The following is a 16,821-nucleotide window of genomic DNA, read 5'->3' on the forward strand; positions in this document are numbered from 1 at the left end:
AGAGCTTAGCTCTTCTACCTTTTGCTTCAATTTCTGCCTGGCTGCCTGTGAATAAAGCGCTCACTGGACTAGATGCTTAACTAACTCTTCCACCCTTGCTCTGTTCCTTGCCATTTAGCTCCACCTTTTCCAGGCTGCAGTGACTGGGAACCCACCTGGGCCATGGAAAAAATGAATGTCTGGCTGCCCATTAATGCCCAAACCAGCAAAGCTGGTTTAGGCTAAGCATGTTTCCAGTCCATCTGTAACATTACGGAATGGCATTCATTTAAAGACAAAGTTGACAAATCAATGACATGGTCTCAAGGGCTTTTAAAATACCGTTACTGTTTGAAAGCTATTATTACTTCATGCTGTCAAATGGATACCACCACCATTAATATAAAATTGAGTAAACAAATAAATGGAGCAAATAAACCAAGGAAATGCTTAGTTTATAAACTTCGCATTTAGAGAACCAGTTTTGATTTGGCTGTGCATGAATTCTGGGGGTTGAAAGTCTTCTCTTTATTATTGCTATTTACTACTGATATATAATAAATATATAATGCAGACTGGAAGATGACACTAATTTCATATAAAACCAGAATAATATACCTGTAATGTTTCATCCTGTCCACTGTAGCAAAAAATGGAATCTCCCTGGGTCACTGATAAACTTCTCAGTCTTAGAAAATCATCCACTAATGCATGCCATAACAGTATGGGGAAAAAAGGCCAAGATGCCTGTGGCGATCACGGGTACAGTATGTTATGTGGCTGTTTTTCATCACTGATAATGTCTTCTGAGAGGTGAAGAGGAAACTGGTTGAAAACCAAGGCATTTTCTCACACCCACATACCTCTTTTATCTTTTCTGGTTTGCTATAGATTTTATGCTGCTCCAAATTTCCAAGTAAGTACTTCTAAAGGAGTTGCACTTTTTTGTTCTTTCTCTTTTATTACTGATGTCAGCAGATTTTTAAAAGGCACATTATCAAAATGATGGTAGAGAGAAGGTCTGGCATAATTAAGTAGCTTATAACAAGTTTTCCCGTTCTTGTTTCACTTGATAATGCTGCTTTTGAGAACTATTCACTGTAACAAAGAGAGAAAAACCAGCCTGCAGAAAAACCAGACCGGACTCATTCTCTTCACAGATGACCAGAATGATTATCCACTTTGAAGTCATGTAACTGAAAAATATAGAACTTGCTTAAATATGCTTATCAGTTTTGATTAGCTAATGTCTTTTTCTTAGTGTAATTGGCCCTTCTGGGAATGGCTTTTCTTGTATTTCCCATTTGTTTCTTGACATCCAGGGAACCTTCACTCTCCAATTCCAGTGAAATTTATTCTGACTAGACTTATCTGTTGGTTTTAACTGTCCTGTGCAGAAAATAGTGGCATTGCTAAGGGTTAGGAGCTGAGATTTCTGGATTTTATTATTAGATCTGTAACTTGCTTACATTATACCTTTGTTCAAACATTATGTGCTTTTACTTGCCCACCCACTAAAGGGAGGAAGGCATCATACTCCTGTAACTGATGATGTGAGATCAAGTCTATAAAGCTCTTTTCACATTTTCTATGTGCATCTAACATATCTTCAAGGACACTGTAAGTTGTGTTGACTAGAAGCAGGGAATGTGAAGACCTGAAACAACCTCATGCGAGATCTTTCCAGTTCTCTGATGTTCTGGTGAACTCAGACAGCAGCAGCAAGCAGCCTGCATGCCCATCTGCCTCAAATGTCCAGAATAACCTAATCCTTGTTTCTGAATGTAGATTTTGTCAAGCTCATATCTCACTGTCTTCATATAAGACTGCTGGAAGTGATTTCAGTAAGTGCCAGCTGTGGAGATAACTGCATCCTTTGAAGACAGTTATCCCAGTAAAATTATCAAAAGCTCTGCCAAGACTGGCAACTGACTTGTAACAAGACATTTGGATGCAAGAAACTGTCCCTCTATGACCACCTCTTTCCACCCACCACAACTGTCACCTTCTGCTTTCCCTGCAGCTGCAGCCCTCACCTCACTGGGAAGCAGCTGAAGCTGGCAAAGTTCAGATATTAACCATGTTATACAGCTCCTTCAGAAAGGCACTGGCCCATCTTTCTCTGCCTGTGCTGCAGCTCTGCAGGTAGATTTGGGCTAACTGTTCCCCGTGAAATCAACAGCAACTTTGCTGCAGTAAAACCCAAAATATATTTGATAATCCTATCCTACAGTAATGGATTTGTTGATAGGAGTAAACATACATTATACCAGTGCTGAAGTTTGACGGTAACAGGAGACTGGTTAAATACAGGACTTGAAAGAAGGAGGATTTTATCTGGTCAAAAGAAAGTAAAAATCACCTTCTTTTGAATTTGCTGATAAAGTGGCGTAGAAAATACCAGGGAAAAATCTTGACAATTTTCCCTGTTATTTTGTACTTCCACATTTGGAAATCAAATAGAATCTAAGATCTCTCATGGGAGCTTACATGCTAGTATCTGATGCTCTAGAACGGTTAGTAAAGGGTCAGTGAAGACAAGTTGTTGTTTCAAGATATACTTGTTTTAAATACCCTTTCCTTCTGAGATTAATAGCTTTGTAAGTACTGGAAAGAAGATGGAAAATACTCCAATTATCTAAAGAACTTTGATGAAAGATCTTACTGACCTCCACTGTGAGGCTTCCAAGAGTATTTCATAGTTATCTAGAGAAGCAAAAAAGGAAAGAACTCTAAATTATCTTACATACTATGAAGAAACATTTGATTTTGAAGAGCCTGGAGTGTTTCAGACTCATATTTGTGGCAATATGTAGGCATGCATGAGATAGTATTTACAGTCTACAGCCCCATTTTCAGGGGCTTCAGAACACCATGAAAATTGCTTTTTGTAAGATCCCGAAACAGTTTGTGCTTTTTCTTGCTTTGAAGGGCTTCTGGATAGATTTTCATAAGGTTCTTTGAGCAGTTCTTAGCTAACTCAGATGGCAACATTAAAATTGTGATTTTCTGTGAGTGAGATTGCCTAGGTGTTTTTTTGAACTCAAAACCAAGCAAGCTGTTTGTGATCAAAAGTTCTATGCCAATGGCATTTCAAAAATTGTTTTAAGTAATAGTAGCAGACTCCGTTTGAACCCAGCATGGAGAAAGGAGAAAAGTTTGAGGATGTATGTATACCACCCAGTTCCACTGGGCCAGTTCATGTGGATTTTCCACTTTTGCCCTCTTTCCAGAACAGTCCATAATAAACAGAAGTCTGGAGTACAGGTTGCCTGAGGCCTGCATGGAGATGGACCTGCTCACTGTGGTGAAACAAAACCACGGAAGAAAATACACTCCGCAAGCAATTAACATGGGCTCAGAAAAATGGCATCACAAGAATGGCACCACTGCTCTTGGTTTTTCTTGACCTTTAGGGACAGAGCGAGCGCTTAGGTTGTATTTGGGAACATGCAGCAGTAAGTGGCAAAGAGCCACGTGAGGTTCTTGATAGTTCTGCCAGTGAGTCCATGAACCTCCCCGAGGTCTTTGAAAGCAAATCACATCTCCTCTCTTTCATCTTCTTTATAAATAGGTAGAAGGGTGAGAAACTAATGGATGCAGTGCTGCTACTACATCTGTCCCACGCCTATGTGAATGATGGGCAACGGACATACAGCATGGGCAGATTAAAGAGGTGGCAGAGAATTTTTCTTCTGGGCTGGCACTAGAACCGAGGTGATCAGCTTTGCGGAGGTTGAGTACAGCCCATATTGGGGTCAGCTGTCACCTGGACTCTGTGGAGAAGTTCAAGCAACCACCCTGCCACCACGCCAAGCCCCACAGCACCCCTTTCCCTGCAGAGCAGTGAGGAAGTACAGAGAGAAGGCTGCTGCATTCCACGTACGTGCCTGTCCTGCTAGGGGCTGCCGTAGTGGCTGCTGCCAGTTTGCATGGGCTCTAAACCACAAGTACTTTGCAGACTCAATTTCAGCTTCCTCAATTAACAGAAAATTGAAATGTGGGTAATGTTTACAAAATGCACATGCTTGCATTTAATATTTGTTAGTTACTCTAATTTTTTTTTTTTTTTTAGATAAAATCTCACCTGATAAATCATATCCCATCACTGCATAACACTTGGGGTTTCAAATGATTTCTGCAGTAATTCATGCCAGCTGATATGTGAATTGGCAGTATTTGATCTGCAGGCTCCTTTAGAGCAATGGATTCAGCACGGGAGGCCGGGATGCACGCTGTGCTGCATCTTGTTGCTCAGTTTCACGATTACTGTATAGTGAACTGTAAAACTCAAAGCATTAAGTTTTAATTTAAAGCAATCTGAATTTCTTAAACTGCATTTGCAAGGTTAATTTAGCCTTTCATAAGCAGATGCCCCCATCTGCCTTTGTGTCAGTAAGCGCCCCACAAAATCACAGATGTTTGTGTGGAGCATGGACATTATCTATTCTACATTTACACGTTTAATATAGAGAATGAATCCTCCTCAGACCATGACCTTTCTGCCTGTTTTCAGACTTCAGTCTTGTAGCAAAGCTAGGTTGGGCTGGCAAAGCAAATCAGGGCAATAGTGTACAGCCTCTGAATTTTTCATGTTGAGAAACTGAGTTAGCTCACAAGCTAAAATATTTGTTTGGTGACCTCATTCTCCTCACCAGGGTATCATACCGCAAATAGAGGTGAACTATTAGCTCAATGGAATAATGGAAAAGGCATGGGTTTCATGAAATCTCAAGAAAATACTCTTTTGACACAGATATTTCCACATTAATGACAAGAACAGAGAAAACGACAAAGGTCTTAGCTGCCAAAAAACGAGAACTGTACAAGCTTTTCCAGGGTGAGGTTTAAACTTCTGGACTGTTTTCCTTTCTGCAGCCTTCAGCTGCCGACACAAAAGCTCATACACGCAACACCAAGGAATGTTAGCAAATGGTCCCCGTGTGGGTGGACTGATTTCAGTCAAAGCAGTCAAAGTGTTTTGAATAACCAATCTTAACCTTCTGTCAAACCAGTAAGCAGGAAATCTTAAGCTAAATAAACAATTCAAATGCAGATATACCTTTCTTTTATATTCCTAGAAAATCCCAGAATTCTTCTTTTGATTGTAATAACCACTAATAACTGTCAGGAGATTAAATACAATTTTATTTGCACCATTAGGAATTTTCTCATGTGAATCAGCAAACACACCTACCTCTCTCTGTATCCCAGTGACTGCCACACACTTTCTGAGAATTGCAAGTTTCAGAAGAGTCTTTTCCCTGTCCTCCTGTTTGCCAATGGAATTCCAGATAGGACTACCCACAAGAAGTTATATCTTCATCACTGACACCTCCATTACCTGCTCCCAAGCTGCACAGCTACAGCGGGAGTGCGAGCTCTCTCGTCCTTACCACTTTCACACTATACAAGAGTGAGCTGCAGCCCGATCTTCCTGACAGCTCCCTCAGTTGCCCCAGTTTTAAGGGTTGCCTTGTTCCTAGGTATCGAGCTCTTTACTGTTTACCAGCTATCTTAGGATTTCCCTGAGTGAGACACAAATCAAAGTGAAGCTTTTATTTTTGTAAGCTCAAGGAAGACAACAGCCGCAGCAGGTTTGGAAAAATTGCATGAAAATAACAAAAACCCCACAGCCCTCGAATAGCTTTTATCTGCATCTTTTTTTAGGTCCAATGTATTTCTCTTCGTATGCATTGTCTTTTTGCTCATCATTCACTTAGCTTTTTAATTAGAGCCTTTGTGGCCTCCTGTAGGCAGAATTTGCTTCCAGTTTAAAAAGCACAGAAATGTCATTTAGAGAGTTTCAGGCTTTTAATTAGATGAAACTGAAATACATTGTGTATATAAGAAAACTGCCTCTTAAATACTTGTTTGTTTAAAACTTTTACACAAAGGGATATTAATTGCGGTTTCTGAATGGATGTATTATACCTGATCACAGGCGGAATTTTCAACAGTAGGGCCTTCACACACAGTTGTGCAATTCGTGATTTGAGTACAATCAATTATGTTTTCACAAAATATCTGATTTTCTGCTGTACTTATTTTTATTCTTTTTGTCCTGCATTTCAGAGCTGTGATGCTGTGGCCCTACCGAGATATTCCAGCACTTGGGAACTTTCAAAAGGAGCAAACCTTGTGGAAATTTTTAATGATCAAAAAACATGCCAGTGGTAAAACCTTCATTGTGACCATTTGGAAGAGAAACTAGCACATGAAGCTCAGAAGAAGAAAGTCACTGATAGAACAGATGCAAGAGGCAAAAAGAGGAGCAGAAATAAATGCACAGAATTTGGCCTCTATCAGATGTAATAAATATTAATGTCAGAGCCCGGAGAGCACCAGTAGACCTTAATGAAGCTGGCCAGCCTCAGCTGGGACTCCCACCCATACGCTCTTCCCATGGGCCTTAGAAGCCCGTGTCAGCTCAGGCGTGAGCCCCCAGTCCCTGCTTGAGCTATGCTGTAGAGGTGTCCATCCCCACTCCCATCCCACCCACAGACCCCTCAGACCTGTATTGCAGCCACGTATCCAGTCCCACCTGCAGCCCTGCCTCCTGCTGCTCCTGATGGAGCTTTCTGGATGGAGCTGTGGGTGGACCCTGTTCCCAGCACCTGTCTCTGCCTGCCATGCTCAGGTGCTGCAGGATCATGCCCTGGTCAGGGAGGCCACTGCCCGGGCTGGGGTCACCCTTGGCTCCCAGCTCACTTCAGAGCAGGCCTGTCCTCATTGCTGCTCCCTGACAATCCAAGACAGGACAAAATTTTTTCTTGCTTTTCATAAATTGCTACGTGATCTGTGCATAATATGCAGAAAAGGACAAAAAGAGCCAAGTGTAAGCACATCACGAGTGACTACTACTCAAGGGAAACGCAATCCACCCACTACTGAGACTTGGAGCCTGCGTGTGATAATACTGAGCCTGGCAAACCAGAGGCAAATGAAAAAGAGAATCAGAATAATCCTCTCAACTGCTAAAAGACCTTGATCATGTAATGTGAGCGTCCCAAACAGCAGAAAATGTTCTTTATTCTTGGTTAATGTTTAAAGGTTTCAAAGTGCAATACCGCTGTGGCTGTAACTGAAAAGGACAAATTCTGCTCACAAACTTGCGTCAAGGTTTTCTCTATTTTCTACTCAACACATTTGTTGCTCAAAATATTGACCAAGCTGCTGCTTTGAGAGACAATGACAGTAGCTGGAAGCTGTTTGACTGACTCTAGGAGCTCAGCTCCTCTAGCATAATGCAAAAACTTCACCTTGCCCCGTGTGGGTTGTAATGTGTGTGCGCGTTTGTTTGTTTTGTGTGTGTTTGACACTTCTAACATCACTAGAAAAACACGCTTCTGGTAGTGTAAAGGTGGGAGGAGTCCAGCCTGCACAGCTGTCTTGAATGCCTGATTTCCATTTCCAGGAAATCCTGACATTAGCAAAGGTACAGCTTATTTGGGAACCAAACGAATCAGGTTTTAAAATTTGTCACAGGCACAAATTTCTGGAAAAGCTCTGTTTTAAGGTCATATAATTGCTTTGATTAGTTGGAGCAGTTCTCTAAGAGAACAGAAAAAGCTATACTGATTCTTGGATGCTGTGGGCTAGGAAGCTGCTTTAGATTCCCTGTGATGTTCTTCACCCCTGGGAGCAGCCCTGGCTCTCATCTACAGAGGAGCTAGGGCTCTGAGATTTGCTGCAGCGATTCAGGAGCAAGGAAGTTCAGAAACTCTCCGGAATCAGATTGCATTTCAGCAATGATTTAAGGAAGTAAACACGATTTGTGAAGCAGCCTTTCCCAAACAAAATCCCAACCACTGAGTGGGGTGTCTGCCCCCTCTTCCTCCATTTCCCTCAGTGCTGGCATAATACTGCTAAGTGTTCGCAGGTGCCCCTGGAAAGGGCTGTGGGACCTGGCTCCTGAGATTGCTCTCCAGAAGCTACATAACCACCCGAATCTGTACTGCTCAGCTGATTCCCTTCATGGTTAACAAGGACAGCACAGGCCCTTTTACCAATTCACCCTCTCCCCAGATTTTAAATTTCCTCTCCCAGAGCTCTTGGTGGAAAGAAACAATTTAAGAAATAAGCAAAGATTCATTAAGAGGTTGACATGGAACTGGAGAGTCCCCAGGTTAGTATCCTAGCCAACGCATGTAATGAGCTACTCAGCCAGGGTAGGTCATTATTTATGCAAAGTGGGATAGCTTCAGCAGGCGATACTCTGGTCTCAGAAGACAAGGTGGAACTGGGACTGAACTTTAACATAAAGTTTGGAAGGTTTGAAAGAAGGTTTCTAACTTTCCAGTGGCATACTTTAATCTCTGTGAAAGAGAATATTCTGGGCAGGATCCCAATTTCTTATGAAAAGGGGCTTCTCTCCCTCCAAGGAACGACTTGAGTAGGTGGTGCTTAAGCATCAAGCAGCATATGCTACAGGCTTGGTGTCAACGTGTACCCACCTTCCAGAGGCACGGCTTGCCCATATTGCTCCTGAGCATCCCCAGCTGGCAATGTCAATGTTTCTTCCTCAGCACACTGGCTTCTGGAAACCCTCTTCTTTCATTGCATGTGCTTCACCCTCCAGTTGTCCAAGTCACACGGGCTCCTACGCTGAATTCGACTAAATGCCAGGACAGCAGCTCTATTGGTCTCAAGCATCTCACTGTGTCATCCTGAGAAACTAAATCCAGGTTACTTGCAAAGCAGTCTAGTCCAGACCTATGAAGGAACATAGAAAATCCCCAAAAGAGTCAGGTTACTCAATATCTTCTTAAATCTGGGAGAGTAGTAAATAAATCATTAGACAGCCTCCTCCCTCAGGTACACTGCATAAATGGATAATGTGCAATAGGTAGTTGCAGACTAATGAAGTTCATCTGGAACACCAAAGAGAGGATTTTCCCCTGAGGATTGTGATTAGACCTTGTATACTTTCAATATAGCCAATCCATTGCACCTTACTCTCCTAGTGGTTACAAAGTCTAATATTGGCAATATTGAGCTGTGGTAGCTAATTAGGCAAAGGCAAGAAGTAGAAAAATGTACACATCTCTAAAACTCCTTTTCCCAGAAAAGAATCTTTCTCATCTCATTCCATTTGGTTATCCTTTTATAGGAATCTCATTACTATTATTTTCACTTTCCACACAAACACAATGAATGCCATCTTCACAGTAAGATGCTGCTGCTGCCCTTTATGATAATTCTTGATATTTGAGAAAGTTTGTTATGCAGATATTAAAATAACAGCACAGTTGTGAGATTTAACACCACTGGGTGATATTTCAAGCTTCAGAACATTTTATGTTTCTTTAGTGGTCTAATTTTCAAGGTGATTTGATTCATTCTTGTTCTTGTATTCTAAAAGCAACTGTAGCCAGAAATGTCTTTTACCATTTGGGCAGGCTAAAAGGCTGCAGCATTTTTCCTAAGGTGCAAGACTACATACTGGGATTGATGGTGACATCTTTGTCACAGGAGGTGGTGATGCCTGCTAGGACCAAGCTTGCAGGCTGCCTGGAAACTGTAGCTGATTCAAAATGCAGTGGTCTGCCAGAACACAGAGATGAAAAACATTATACTAATCTCTAAATTGTACATTGGCCACCCATTGGAGCCTGGTTTCAATTCAATGCGCTGGTCCTTATCTCTAAAGCCTTAAGATTTGGCTGACTCTGAGAAAGTCTGTTTTCCGCCTGCTTGCATGAAGGCTGCAGCTGATGAATTTTTTAGACTTTTCAGCTCTAGACTGAAAGATGAAGTGGGCAGGAGCACAATGCACTAGTTACTTCTTTCCATTTCCCGAGTTCATCTTTTTTTTTTTTCCTTTCAGATTGCAATATGCTAATTCAGATTTTCCTGTTACAGAACATGGACAGCAAAATTTTCTAACACATGCAGTTATGACAGTGTTTTGCATTGCTTTCCTAAGGAAGAAAGCCCCGTGCTGTCACTGGTGAAATCTCAGCTCTTTATATGAAGAGGTCTGCTAGATATGATGCTAAGAAGTGTTTTAAAAATGTCTCCAACAATAAAGAAGCAGAGACAGAAAAGGAGTATTTTCCTGTGCTTTAGCTGGAGACCCAATAAAGCCTAGTGTTGACATGTCTGATACATTTTTGCCATCCAGCAGCTCTTTTACTTCATCAAAAAAGTTACTAGCTGGACACAACAAAAGGATAACTACCTCCAGATTTTTTTGGCCAGAGCACACAATACACATTGAATGCCATGTAAATACCATATCTTTGTTCTGCAAGCAATGATAGATACTAATGCAGTTGTGTAATTTCTAGATTTCAGCCTCAGTCTTGCAATTAATGTAAATGCAGTTAATGTTATTCACATCTGTAATCAGTGAAAACAGTAGATTTATTAGAATAAATGTCATGTGCTTAAATGGCTGCAGCAGCAAAGCCTTAAAGATCAAGAAGCTGTTTGTTACATCTATTTCTTCAGGTTTTTGTCTTCAGGTGTTTTCAGTTACTCTTTGTATCCCTAAATCTTTATTTAGCATGATTGTTGTTGCATACAAACACAAAGGTGTGCTAAAAATATAAATAGCAGCAACTAAAGAAGCCGAGAGCCTGTATAAAGACTGATAAGGAAATGCAGATGGATACAAGCTCACATTTGTGTTGAACCCCCACCCGGCTTACCAGCTGAAACATATTAATATGTCAAAGAGAGGAGGCTTTGTGTCAGAAATAAAGCAACTGCCCCTTTCACAGTTTCTTTTCTATAGATTGTGCTGAAATGAGCCGAGATTACAGCAGTGATTAACCATTTCCTTCCAGATGTCTTTAAAATTGAGTGAACAATCTGAGATGAAACTTGCCTTGTCCACAACAGCAGATATCCACATGGATGCCTTGTTAGAAGATGGTAGCTCATATCAGCCTAAGCTCAGGATAGAGAACTTCCATTTCTTGTGCAACAATTTTCTCTGGCTGTTTTCAAGCAGGTTGGTCTCTCTGAGGAAACAGTCTTATCAGCACATGCTGGATTTTTCTGTCATCCTGTTGGGATAACATGTGTCCTTGCCCAGAGATCTCAGGAGGTCTAGGTAGGGGAATGGCTGACTTGTGGAACCCTGCCAGCCTTGGCACTGAGGCTGGGCAGTGGACCGAAGAGATGGAGCGGTTATGTACAGTGGCATCATGTCTGCGGAATGTTAATAAAGATTTGGGTAGTATCTACAGGGTTTTGGTTTCCCTAGATAGCCACAGAGCAACTGTGGGAACTCAATTTACAAGTCTGGTTTTGGTATCTTTTCTGTTTCTAGATTCAGTTTCAGCATCTGAACCCTTTCCTTTGTCAAGCGATTAAATTCAGACGACCAAAACCCTGCTCAGTTGGTGCCCAGCTTTGAAGAAGCCTAAACTTTATGGATAAGTGAGTTTTATTATTAACTGTCCCCACTGTATCTCATGAAGCTGAGCACACTCACTCTGTGCTCCCTTTAACTGGTGACATCTGGTGCTAGTCAGGTTTAATGGTAACTGCTTTGGAAAGCTGTAATCTTTTTTATTTCATTTAACTTGAATTAATCTCCCCTAACAAGCACTCAGAACAGCCCTTTTCCCTCTAAGTATGTTGGCCACAGAACCATTGTTGTGACTCATTACTGAGAGTTCTTTTTCTGCTTAGCAAAATTGAGACAAAGGAATGCCTCATCAAGTTTTTACTGTTCTGCTGCCTTGCATTTATAAAGCTCCTATGAACGGGTTATGTGCAAAAGTCCTTCCTGTAGAAGGTCACCCAATTAACAGCTAGTGTATGGAACCATTAAGTTTTATTAATACAATCCTTTGCTTTAAACTTTTTTTTCACCTAAAAGCTTTTTTAAATGGCTAGTAATATTTCTGAGTATAATAGCAATTAATTTACAGTAATTAGAGAAACTATGGCTCTGAGTCTTATATTCCTATGTATATTTAGCCCACCAATATTTCAATATATAAACATCAAAATACATTTAAAAATCCAGTCCTCATTCTCTCATTTTTCCAGTGTCTTGAGGAAGTTATAATGCTTTTTTCTCCTCTGCTTTCTGTCCTTCAGGCTATAAATTGTTGGGACTGAGAATTCTGTTTCATTATGTCTCTATGCAGGATAACAGGACAACGACTTCTCTTGGGCTCACTGTATGTTGGTATAGTCATTACAGAAATAATTGAGGGAAGACCACAAACGTAAGCTGTGATGGATGGCTCCTCATTTTCTTCCATCCAAACCATGCGTTGCAGTGGAAGGTGAAAGGGGAGGAGGAAATGTAGGTGCTTCTCTTACTCACTCGCTCCTCTCCCTCTAAATCTCTATAACGATGGGGGCTCAGCATAGGAACAGGCAGCTGATGTTAGTGGAGAAGACACAGTAAGATCTTTTCATAGATTCGTAGAGATTACACTTCACAGGGATCATCCAGTCAGACCTCTTGCTAAGCACGTTAAGTTCTCTATATTCAAATCACAAAGCATAATTAAACTGAAGTCTTTCTTTTCTCGGGAGATTTAATTGTTGGGTGCTATGGGAAGAGCAGAGGAGACCATCAAGGACTGCTGGTGCTTGAGTTTACAGCAGTTTTGAAGCAGGGAGGTATTCAGGTGATCACAGCAGGGGAACAGCAGCATGTAATACGGACAAAAATGAGAACTTTTCCTTTTTCCTGCCACCCCTGTGAAAATACTATGTCAGTTCATCCGGTATGGCCAGTACACATAAACAAGGCTTGTAATCTCAGGTCTTGGGAGAGCTGGGCTGTTCTACTCCATGCTCTATGTCTGCCCACAGATGGCCTAATGTTTTACAGAAACATGGGTGGGAAAATCTTAGAATGCATGTAGACTGTCATGGGGGGAAAAATATAACTTCAGATCTTTGCCTAGAGGGACTTGCTGAGGGTTAAGTTTTTCAGGGCATTTAAAAAGTATATTTAACTTCTCATTTCATTGTCAAGTCATAAAGGTCACTTGAATGATCATGCATTGTTTAACCACCCTAACTGCACTCGCATTGCTAACACAGTATTAGAGAAAACTCACTCTTTATCAACATTGAATCGTGGTCTCTTTTATAATCATTATTTATAATTAAGGATATGGTGAAACAGTTATAAGGGCTTGCTGACAACAGTTGACTTGGTAGCAAACCTGAAATTGGCCATAATTGCTGTAATAAATCAATTTCACAAGGATTATTGCGACTGTAAAACTAATAGTCTGTAAGAGTAGTATGTGATTAAAGAAGGTTCTCTGTCAGATCTTAGCAACTAGGAATTTAGAATGTAAAACTTAATTCCTAATGTAGAATGTAAAACTAATAGAGCTGCTGATAAAAGATGAGGTTAAAACTCTGCCAAAGTGTCAGCAACCAAGGAACAAAAAAAGATGAATAAAAGGAAAGCTTGATCAGATCTTGAGGCTGACAAGAAAACACAAACCAATGTGCATACTACCATGCAAAGCTGGCACCTGAATGCTCAAAGCAGTCTCAGTGTCATTAAGCTCCCTGCCCTTGCAGTGCTGTGGGAGTTGTGTTTTCACACCATTAATGGGAGAACAAGGGAGACTTCTGGACTGACACCACAATGAAACAATACACATGGCTCTTTCAGGTGGTCTAACTGAAACACTTCATTAAAACAAATGTTTGGATCAATCGGTGCAGTAGACTGTAGCTTCAAATCTCTGTTTGTTCCAAACAAGCCTTTTCAGCATTATATCTGTAATTAGTTCCAGGCCAGTCATGGCTCCTGCTCGCTAAAGTATCTGTGAAACTTTTGGTCAGTTTTGGTCATGAGAGGATCCACATTACTCCTGCCTTCAAGGGAACAGTCTCAAAAAATGAAGGCAGGCTGTTCTCAGACCAGCTTGGTCATGTTCCTTGCTCGTATCCTGACTCTAAATGGGGAAAATACACATGATTAATTTCTTTTTTTTGACTGTATTCTTTTTCACATTGCCCAAGCAACACTGGATGCTGAAGGCTTTCCTGTAGTGTAGAGATTTCTGAATATGTCAGAAGGATGATTGACAGAACCAAAGTGACAGCTTCCCCAACACTTTGCGCTGCGTGTTTCACAGACCTGTTTTTCCCCCATCCCTTAGAATACAGGGTACACTTCAATGCGTTATCAGCTTATAAAGCAAAGGAGGAAGCCTTTGGGGGTGTATTTCTTGATCTCTATAAACCAGTAAATCTTCCTGCATTCACGTGCACACCCAGAAAATCTAGAAGTTCACCAAGGCAGAAGTTAAAAATGTTGAGTAAAGTAAATAATTTAAAAGTTTTTTAAAAGTTAAGAAATTAAAAGTATGGTTTCCTATATCTTCAAATACTTGGAAGGTAGTGTTGTAGTTGGTTTCTAGTGCTTGTGGTTTATTCATCTTAAATAGACTAACTAGCTCATAGTAAAGATGAAATTCTTTTGTCTAAGCCTTTCAGACAAGTACAGCAGAAAAATATTAACATGGTTTTGTACCTACATGTGAATTCAAACTGCACTTAGGAGGATTATTTACTGCTTTTCTTATGAGAAAGAAAATAAATTCATTCAGACTATAAAATCATAAGAGTAAAATCAATGCTAAAAGCATGGACTGAATATATATAAGAAATATGCATAGAGCAAAAATTACAGTGAAGTAAGAGCTCACTCTGCTACAGTGTTCAGCTAATTCATAACCAACTTCATTAAACTGCAAGGTAGAAAGGAGAAAGAAGGTCAATGGCTATTGCTGCAAAATCCATTTCCCTTTTACTTTATTCATAACTTTTTGAAGAACAACCCTTCATATCCTTAGCTGTGACTACAGAACATATCCTTCTATCTCACCAGCCCCTGTTTCTATGCATCCTAAAATGCTGCCACTGAGACCATATCACCCAGTCCAGCTCAAAACCAGGTCCACAAATAACAGGACTAAAACCATATAAGTGCAAAGAATGTGTTGGAGTTTTAATTAAAAATTTGACAGAACCTGCAGATGAAATCCTCTTTTCATTCTTGAGAGAAGATAGCAAGAAACATTACTGCAGCTACCTCTGCCTTGCTTTCTTGAAGGAGTGGTGATGAATGGAAAGGCTGGGAAGCTTGTGTGAGTCACGGCTGCTGAAACGTGCTGAGCGGGAAACCCGGGCCCTGGCAGAGGAGAGCCCAGGTGTATTCACTGGGTCTCTGCACGGCTGCAGAGAGAAGCAGCATTGCTTTACAACGAGCTTTAATTAACCAGACCTGAAACAAAGTGGACTGCATATTTCAGTAACTCTTCAGCCCTGTAATCTTAGCAGAGTAGACAAAAATAACGACCAAACTGGGGAGCTTAGGTAGGCCTGTCAAGTCACAGGTGGCTGATGAGAATTTATCCATTAGGATGCCAAGTACTGACTTGTCTCTGGTGTCAATCACTATTCGGCAAGAATCTGACTGGTTAATCAAAACATAGCTCACTGATGCTGCTGAAGACAGTTATTTCTCCATAGATCCGTATGCCTTAAAATAATGATGCTGCATCTTTAAGACTGGTATTCTATTTCTAAAAATAGAATCCAAATAACAGAGGTTTCAGGCAAAATTTTTGGCAACCCGGGTGTTGGCAGCTTATGAGAAATTAAAAGATGAGACAGGTTTCTGTAACAGTTTCCTGAATCTATTTTCTATCTATTTTGTGGAAGCGTTTTTATTTTAAGAGGCTAAGACAAAAGTTTAAAAATATTCACATCATACAAATGTTAGCAGTCTCCAAAACTGTCTTGTTTATTTTTCCCTCCACATCAGAAAATAAGCCCGATAATGCTTTGACTGAAGTCACTAGAATTGTTCCCTAAACCAGCAACGGGATTTGCTAATAAGTATAAGGTCGAAGCCAGTGCAAGTGATGAGCAAAGGGCTTTTATGATGCACAGTCAATAATGAACGTTTTTTCTTTAGTTTCTCTCAAAGGCCTAATTTCAGAACCAGGGGAAATTCAATGCCAAATACCTATTTCAAAAGGGTCAATTCTGCAACCAGTTCTCATGCTAAACATTCAAAATCTGTTTCATACCATCTTCTGTGGCATTAGGTAATACCTGAGGTGCTTGAAGATGGCAGCATCAGAGCTGATGTAAGAGGCATCAATCAGAAGGGAACAGATAAAGAGCATTCAAAATGAAAACAGTGCCAAGAAATACCTTCAGAAAATCCTCCCCTCCCTGTTCTTCTCTTGTTAGTGTTAAACAAAATCCTCACTGCCTGATCAGCTCAAATTCATCAGTCTGAAAATAATTCTGCATATCCCACAGCGCGATAATGGTCATGAGGTGAATTTTTCATCTTTAATCTGCGGTGACTACCAAGGAGAAATATCTCGGAACCCTTCTGTCCATCTGGCCACCAGGATCCTGTCCACTGTTACCTGAAACTCTTCCAGAAATGAATGCTGAGGTGCAAATGGGAAGGAGCTGCACTCGCTCTTGTTTTTTTTCACCACTGATAATGGTATAGCCTAGTTAAGAATTATCTCCACACATTTTTCCCATATTTCCAGATTACAGTCTACGGCAGGTAGAAGAGCTGTAGTGTACCATGCATGATCTATATTCTTTCTAATCTAATTAGAAAGCCCCGTCTTCATAGTCATGGTTTTCTTACCTGATAACCATGTACTACCACAACATGATGTCTTTATTTCCATCAGTATAGAGAATGCTGAGTTATTTGTTCATCCTCCACATAAAATTCTGGCCTCCCTTAATTCAGTAGAAGTTTTACCACAGCTGGACCGGCACGTCATACATCCTATCTTGAGTACTTTAAAATAATTAACAACTTTTAGTCATGCTAGGTTTTATGAGAGAAAAAAA

The sequence above is a fragment of the Falco naumanni genome, chromosome 7, assembly GCF_017639655.2.
Source record: "Falco naumanni isolate bFalNau1 chromosome 7, bFalNau1.pat, whole genome shotgun sequence".
In the NCBI taxonomy this organism is placed as follows: Eukaryota; Metazoa; Chordata; class Aves; order Falconiformes; family Falconidae; genus Falco; species Falco naumanni.